The following is a 7424-nucleotide window of genomic DNA, read 5'->3' as shown; positions in this document are numbered from 1 at the left end:
TGACGAGGGAAGAGACTCCTCCTCCTCCCCCTCCCCTCTCATGCTGCTTCTCCTTCCTCTTCCATTTCTTCATCTGTTTTTGACTCCACTTCTTGAAAGGAGAAGTGACATGAGCCTGCAGGAGCTGTTGGCTGCCGTCTTCGCAGACCGTCTACCACAAAGCTTAAGTGCACGTTGTTAGATCTTACTAGCTACAAGGTACCTTTCTGCTCCTCTCTTCCTCTCTCTCTCTCTCTCTCTCTCTCTCTCTCTCTCTCTCTCTCTCTCTCTCCTGTGCCTGCCTGGAATGTGGGTGTGATGACTGGAGAAAACTTCGGCTGTCGTCTTGGATCCATGAGGCAACCTGGAAGGTGAGAACTGCCCACTGGAGAGCAGAAAAGAAAGCGAGGAGGCCAGGCTCCTAATGAGACAGAGGAGCTGTCACAGCAGCTAAGGACTGCCCACTGCCGGAGGATTTACAACTCAAGAAGAAATACAGATCTCTATGTGAAAACTATTTGGCTTTCCCATTATATAAAACACAGAGGGCTCATTCAAATATGAACTAACAAAAGGAATTACGCAGATAACCTACAATGAAAGATATCCCATTTGTAAAAATATAACTAATAGCACATATTATGATGAATAACTTCTGTTAGAACCATATAAAATACATTAAAAAGTACAATTCTAGCTAATGGCTTAGTGTCAAGCACTTTTGCTGGAAATCAGTTCCCCGGACTTATGAGCATATAAACATTGCTAGAGAAAAATCCCTTAATGCCTTTCAACTAAAACTAAACACTAGTGCCTGTCCTGGAAGCCTCACCATTTAGGAAGAAACAGCATGCAAAGCTCAGACAAGGTCATCATTCGAGGTCACCTTCTCCTCTTCTATCCTTTTTTTCACTTAGTCAACAATCCCCAGCCAGTAACTGAGGCTCTTGCCACTTCTGATGTACAAAAGCTAATCATCCTTCCCCTTCCTTTCTAATGTCTTACGACACGAAGCAGACAGGCAGATTTTTAAAACAAGAGGCTGTTTGTTCACAGGTGTACACAAGAGGCCCCTAGAACCGGTGAGAGGCCGACGGGAAGCACAGGTGGGCACTGTCGGGCTGACCGGGAACACAGGGGCGAGTAGGCAAGGCGGATGACTCTTCAACCTCCAGGGTAGGACCAGGAGAAAGGGCTGCAGCCACACACGCTGGATTTCTTTTTAAAAGTAGCTGAACGAGGCTATACTATTACTTCACTCATTTTCATGTAGAATTTGGCAGAACTTTTGCATATATTTGAATGTATTGAAATATTTTATAGTCCCATCTATTTTAAACGAGTAGCTAGCTGTCTAAAGCAAACGGACACCTTCTTTTTATGAGTATAGAGTATGTATTACTACTATTGCGCACAATTTATTTACTTAGAGTAAATAAATCATTTATCATGCTGCTTGGGATTACTTTAGTCCTAAAAGCTAGTTGTTTACACATAATGCTTTTCTAGAAATTCCTCTTGGAATGTTTTTCAAGGTACAGAAAAGCAGCGGCTTGAAACTGATCTGATACAATTAAACCTTTGCATCTTAGCATTTGATGATTTGTCAAAAGGAAACTTGTTGCCTAATGCAGCCCTGGTTTCTCTTCCTACCTCCAAGACAAGCATAAAGCTCGGATTCTCAGCCAATGAACTCCCCTGGCTCCTGGGCTCAGCCGGTGTTCGCGGCCCTCGCGGTAGACCCGTCCATCAACGCGGCGCCCAGGGCGTCCCACCGAGCTGGGGGACCCCACCGGCCTTCTCACGGGTTTCCTCTTTTTAAATCCCTTCTTACCGGCTATTCTTTGCTTTCCGTTCCCAATCTAAGTCCACTTCAGCACCCACTTTTTCTCGAAGCACCCCCACAGCGGCGCTGCTCCTCCCCTTCTGCAGCTCGTTCCCCCACGCAGTCACTCTCAACTCAGGGCGCTGACCCAGGCTCTTCCCGGTGCTCGGCTCTGATACAGTAACGCTCTCCGCCTCTCCGCCCCTCCTCTCCCGCCCTCCCATAAGCCAGACTTAATTTCTACGGCTCCTCCTGAGAAGCCACTTGGTGCACAGGGGTCCTGGGCACGATCGCCTGGCCGCCGCAGCCGGGAAGACGCGGCTGTGCCCAGGCCATCGGTCTGGAACCGAGGGCGCAGCTCTCCGGTCCAACCCATTTGCCCCCAGGCTGAGCCCTAAAGCCCCCACCCTGACAGGGTCGCAGGACGTGGCTCCCCTGGGTCCGCCGCTCAGCGGGTAGAGAGCTCCCTCGGTCCCTCGCGGACCCGGGCGCACGCTCACCTGGTTGGCGCGCAGACCTGGGCTCACCTGGCCCTCCGGGTCCCGGGCACCGCCACACCTGGGTCTCCCGCTGCCGAGCTGCTCTGAGCAGGCTCTGCACGGCTGCAGTCCTGACTCCGGGCTGGGCGGTCAGCGGGGAGTCCCGGCCAAGTTGTCCCGGTGCCACGGAGAGAGGGCTGCTGGGGATCCGTGCACTCAGCTTCGCGGGGCCCTTCCGTTCCGAGCGGCTCTTCAGGTCGGTTTCTCTGAACACTGACAGAGGTCTCTCCCGGCGCTCTTCCCAAGCTTCTCTCGGATTAGGGAATTGGCGCCGCGGGGCCGGAATCTATTCGAAACACAAAACTACTTTTCCCCCCTGCTGGTGACGTCGGGAACTGCATGTGATGAGCAAACCAAGTAAGGTTTCCTTTCGTCTTGGCGGCTCAGGTTAGGGTCTTCCCTTCCATGTCAGAGGTCTTAAAAGTTTCCTTTTCATACATTTTTTTCATTTTATTTTTATTTTACCTTATGCACTAAATTAAAAGAGGATAAATCAGCCAGGCCTGGAGTCTGTCTGTAATCCCAGCACTTTGGAAGGCTGAGGCAAAAGGATCGCAAATTCAAGCCTATCCTGGGCAATTCAGTGACTGAGCAAGACGCTGCAAAAATAAATAAAAGGAAAAAAAAAATAACAGAGTTTCGCTCAGTGTGAAGGTCCTGTGTTCCGTGGGGAGTGAGAAACTTAAGGCTGATGTTTTCTGTTTCTTGTTTCTTCGTACTATGGAAAACTGCAAACATAAAAGTAAGCAGTAGAACACGATGAGGATCTGGCATTTGATAATAGGTGCTCCTCTGAAAAGTCTAAAATCTGAGCAAAAACTTTTTCAAAAATAATTTGAAGCTATTGGAGATTAAGCAAAAGAAGGCGTGGAGACCATCCTGAAAATGAGCCGAAATAGCTGAGCCGTGTGAGTGCCCAGCTTTTCAGGTGAGGACAACCTCCAATCCCGGAGCAGCTCCAGCTTCCAGGGACCACAGCTGATTGTCCTGAAGAGAACAGAAAACTGTCAGAGGCTGGTGAACGGGAAAACTACAGGGAAATCCTAGAAGGGAGGAGTTTCCACACACTCAGTGGCTTAAATAACATAAACATAAAATCTTACAGTTCTGGAGGTCAGGAGGGTTGTGCAGATCTCTCTGGACAATCAAGGTGCCAACAGGTTTGGTGAATTTCCTTTTGCAGGAGGAGGTCAACAGGCAAAATCTCCCAGATAAAATTCCACTGCAAAGCACCACACCTGTTCATGTATGTCTTGTCTGTCTATACTGCCTTCGGAGAACTGAATAAACACAACAGAGACTACATCAGGTAGAAAGGCTAAAATATTTACTGTCTGGCCCCTCACAGGAAAAGTCTAGCCCTGCTTTGAACCTCTCCAGCTAACTGATATTTATAAAACGCCACACCCAACAGTGGCAGAATACACATTCTTTTCAGCTAACATGGAACACTTACTGACTCAGTCACGTGTTTGGCCATAAAGTCTCTCTCAATATAAAAGTATTCCTTGACTTATGACGGAATTACATATGGGTAACTCTATTGTAAGTTGAAACTATCATATAAGTTTTTTTTAAAATGCCTCTACTACATTTAATTAACCAAACATCACAGTTTAGCAACACGGTACCCTGTAAAATGTCATTGTTTATCCTGGTGACTGAATGGCTGACTGGTAACTATTAACTACTACTGCTGCCCAGTGTCACAAGAAAGTATAGTACCACATACTATTATGCGAAGAAAAGATTAAAATTTGGGGCTGTCGCCACCATTTTGGAGCAAGCTGAGCACCACCCGAAGCCCTGATCAATCTGGTCGCAGGCTAGGACCCTGTGTGTGTGGCCTGCCCCAGGCTGCCCAGGCCACCACGCAGGCCTCCTAGGATCTGCTGTGACCCCCCAGCCCACAGGGTGGTTGCAGTACATGACCTTCAACAAGGAGTTGTGCCAAGCTCATGTGGTCCCCATATGGTAAAGAGATTAAAAATCTTCCATTGAGTGGGAAAAAAATTCTTAAAGTTGGATATACTACAAGAAAAAAATCCAAAAGTTTTTCTATTTTGCCTGAATGCAAAATTGAAACAGGAAATGTCTACAGAAGGCAGAAAACCAAGATCCTGATGCAAGATATGGTGATGCATGCCTGTAATACTAGAACTCAAGGTTGAAGCAGGAGGGTTGCTGCATGCTAGAGGCCAGCCTGGGCTACATAGTCAGTTCAAGCTCCGTGGCCATCACAATGTTCTGAAAATTTGACTTGAATACCACATCCCATGTCAACAAGCTGCTGGACAAGGGACATGTGACAGTGCAGGGGCTAATGGGTGAAGATAACATCCTGCGAGAATGTAAGGCTCAGAACCAGAGCTGCTGGACTTTCTGTGCAGGCCGTCGTGTATGGAGGAGCCAGTGAACTTCATCACACAGGACACACCCTTGGACATGGAAGGGAAGGTCCACTTCACGTACCCAACACAGCCTGTGCGCTTCTGACTTGTGATCTGTCACAGATCAGTGACAAACTAGGTGGGGATGAGTCTGCTGAACCTCTATGACTTCCTGGGCCGAGAACCACCACTCAACCCTCTGCTTGCCAGGTTTTTTTTGTTGTTGTTTTTGTTTTTTGTTTATTTTTTTTTGGTACCAGGGATTGAACTTGCTTGCCAGTTTTTTCAGCAACACCGTTGGCGATCTCATTGCAAGAAAAACTGAACAGGTGACTATGTTCTTCAAAAAGAGGGACAAGTTCATCATCCCTGTGCTGAAGCACATGAGCACCTCTGCACTCCTGGACATGCTGCTGCACATCTGGTCAGATGTGTGGAGCCCAAGGAGCCCTGGCAGGAAGTCCTGCACTGGCTTAATGAAGAAAAAAATAATCAGAGACTTGTGGAACTGACCCATCCACATCAGGATGAAGATAGGCAGTCGAATGCTTCTCAGGCACTCTGCTCAGAGACCAGGGGTGGCAAGAGACTCTGGAGCCAGACCCACTCCTCACAGGTTGGAGTCACAGGACTGTGTGGAGCAGCTCTACAGAACGTGTTTTACAGAGACCAAAGAGCTGCCTGGTCAGTGGAACGCAGGTGCTGCTTGCCTTGCTGGAGTCATGGTGGGCTGGGTCAGATGGGTTGGTGGACTCCTTGTATTAGGGACTGGAAAGGTCACAGCTGTCAGCAGCAGTATTCTGAATGGCACTGAGCCATGGCTGAAGGACTTCCACCATCTCCTCCTCAACCCATCAAAGAAGAAAGCGATCCTGACCGCCACTGGAGTGCTGGAGGGGCCCCTGGGGAACACCCGTCTGGATGGCACAGGCCTCATGGCTGCACTGCTGCACACAGACCCACCCAGCATCAACCACGAGCTCTGCTGGCTCAGTGCGATGGATTTGCTGCTGCTGTTCCAGAAGTGCTGCCTGGTGCAGAGGATCCTGGAGGCCTGGGAGGCCAATGACCACACACAGGCAGCCAGTGGCATGAGGTGGGGGAGTAGGGGCCACCACACAATGATTGCCAACCACGTGGTGCAGAACCACATCCACGAGGTCACTGAGGGCTCCCTACAGAGCTTTGTAGAAGAGACATTGACTGAGGCCACCTGGAGGAACACCATGAACCTGGTGAGCACTCACTGCCTTCACGCCTCATGTGAGGACAAGGGCATCAGGGGTGCTTTCCCCCAACAAGCTGTCACTGCTGCAGGCATTCTCCGAGTACCAGATTCAACAGATGACCTCATGGGTCACTTTAGCTTAAATGATGAGAGCTTTGAAGACCAGGATGACAGCATCATTGCACCATTTGATAGGACTGCAGGGATCAACTTCAACATCGACCCAGACACGGACAGCCCCACGATGGCTGTTTGAAGCCTACTGCGGTGACCAAATCCAGCCCTTTGATGATGAAGAGCAGGAGGACATCTGGGAGGGTGAGGAAACTCGAAGCACTACCCAGGTGACAGCCAGAGCCAGACTTGGGGCCCTGCACAGCTCAGAAAGCTGCTCTAAGAGTGGCCTGGAGCATGGAGGCCAGGACAGGAAGGCAGGCTCAGAGGCAGACAGGAACAAATGTGGAGAAGCCATGGCCCAGAGAAAGCCCTCAGGTCGGCCTTCCCCTGTGCTTAGAATGTGTGTGTCACCAAGAAGGCTTCCCCTGTGGCCTCTGACAGTAGCTCCTCTGGGGGCTCTGACAGTGGGGATGAGAAGAAAGTGGCTGGCACTCTGCATATTGTGAGCTCAGGTGCCCTCACCATCCAGGATGGAGGATGCCGTTGGCAGGGCCGAGTGTGTGAACAGCACACTTCCAGACCCTGCCTGCCCTGTGCCCTCAAAAGTGACCTCTGCCCTAGCCATGGCTATGTCACCAGAGGCCACCAAGGCCAACACGGCACTGGACAAGGCAAGTCCTCCCACAGCCACCCAGCAGTGTCTACTGCAGAGGTTATAGCCACCCCTGCAGAGCCCATTGTGGAGGCCACATCAGTCCCAGCCAGAGCGGCTGCCCTGGGTACTATAACAAAGGACAGGGAGACAGACGCCCTGCCAGAAGAAGCTTCCTTAAATGGTCCTGTGTAACACTGCTGCCATCAGGCATGGCCACCCCAGTCAGGCCGTGTCCTTAATCAGAAAACTATCTGGTGATGCAATGCATTCATTAAATTTTTTTTAATTTAATTTAAAAATAAATGCTGTATTGTTAAAGCTGACAGTTGGAACCAGTTGGGTGACCAAAGCTTGTGCCTCTGCTGACTGGCCAAGTCACTCAATGCTGCTCAAGGACAGAGGACGCACCTGGTACAGGCCACGCCACAGCAATAGTCTCAGGTGTTTGACCTCTGCCTGCAGCAGTCAGTGCAGCCAAGACCCTGAGATGCAACCAGGACCTGATGGGCTAGAAGGGCGCAGATGCCGAGGCTTGGTTCTCACTGATAATTAGTGTAGCAATCAATGAAATTAGCTAACACTGGTGGCACATATCTGTCATCCCATCACTGCAGAGGCTGGCTGAGGCAGGAGGGTGAAAAGGCTGGTCTTGGGCTACATAACAAGTTCAATGCCAATTAGAACTATGTAA

The 7424-nt window shown here is 49.8% G+C and overlaps 1 pseudogene; it reads left to right on the top strand.

The window, feature by feature from the left end:
* Positions 1-4585: 4585 nt before the first annotated feature.
* Positions 4586-6925, top strand: LOC104871970 (annotated as a pseudogene).
* Positions 6926-7424: the final 499 nt, after the last annotated feature.

The sequence above is a fragment of the Fukomys damarensis genome, unplaced genomic scaffold, assembly GCF_012274545.1.
Source record: "Fukomys damarensis isolate Sample0158 unplaced genomic scaffold, DMR_v1.0_HiC HiC_scaffold_30, whole genome shotgun sequence".
NCBI classification, from domain to species: domain Eukaryota; kingdom Metazoa; phylum Chordata; class Mammalia; order Rodentia; family Bathyergidae; genus Fukomys; species Fukomys damarensis.
The sequence above is the reverse complement of the archived record's forward strand: the minus strand, read 5'-3'. Positions and strand labels throughout refer to the sequence as shown.